The 995-nt window shown below is 47.9% G+C and overlaps 1 non-coding gene across 1 annotated transcript; it reads right to left on the reverse strand.

Annotated features, from left to right (window-relative positions):
- Nucleotides 1-629: 629 nt before the first annotated feature.
- trnac-gca (transfer RNA cysteine (anticodon GCA)) lies at nucleotides 630-701 on the reverse strand. The gene has a single exon. It is a non-coding gene; the product is annotated as a tRNA-Cys (tRNA).
- Between the last annotated feature and the right edge of the window lie 294 nt (nucleotides 702-995).

Here is a 995-nt window from a genome sequence, read left to right on the forward strand (position 1 = left end):
CGAAGATCTCGGAGAAAACCCACGCAGGTCACGGGGAGAACGTACAAACTCCGTACAGACGGCGCCCGTAGCCAGGATCGAACCTGAGTCTCCGGCGCTGCATTCGCTGTAAGGCAGCAACTCTACCGCTGCGCCACCGTGCTGCCCACCACCTCTGGAGGGACAGGGATCACGTACAGGCGGGTGAGATCATTTTAACTTGGCATCATGTGTAGGAAGGAACTGCAGATGCTGGTTTAAACCGAAGATGGACACAGAGCGCTGGAGTAACTCAGCGGGACAGGCAGCATCTCTGGTGACGTTTCGGGTCGAGACCCTTCTTCAGACTGTGTATCTTGGCATCATGCTCGGCACATACATTGTGGGCTGAAGGGCCTGTTCCTGTGCAGTCCTGTCCCATGCACTCTGCAATACAGCAGGAACACAATCAGGTGTTCTTGCAATGACTCACAGTCCAAACAAAAGAATAGAGAGAGGAAGTGAAGGATTAATTCAGAGCACACATTTTCACAGACGTTGGGCTTCATAGTTTGTACTAATTCTTTCATTTTCTTCAAACAAAATCATTCATCTGCCCAATTACGTCTTAGATCATTACTGTAGCCACTTTGGGGAAATATAAAGTTTGAAGGGGGCACCCGGATTTGAACCAGGGACCTCTTGATCTGCAGTCAAATGCTCTACCACTGAGCTATACCCCCCCAGATGCTTAGAAGCACAATTGAAATCCTGATCAATAGTAGTTTGTTCTTTCAAGTTAATTTGTGGGAATAGATTAAGGCAAAACTTCAATACAGGCAATTCAGACAAGTTGGACAAAAAGGAATAGATATGTTTCAAGCTAGCTCTCCCTGGTGGGGCAATCTTACACTGCATGCTACGACATGCTTAGATAGAGCTCTAGGGGCGAGTGGAATCAAGGGATATGGGGAGAAGGCTGGCACGGGTTATTGATTGTGGATGATCAGCCATGATCACAATGAATGACAGTGCTC

This window comes from Rhinoraja longicauda, chromosome 29 (genome assembly GCF_053455715.1).
Source record: "Rhinoraja longicauda isolate Sanriku21f chromosome 29, sRhiLon1.1, whole genome shotgun sequence".
Lineage (NCBI taxonomy): Eukaryota > Metazoa > Chordata > Chondrichthyes > Rajiformes > Arhynchobatidae > Rhinoraja > Rhinoraja longicauda.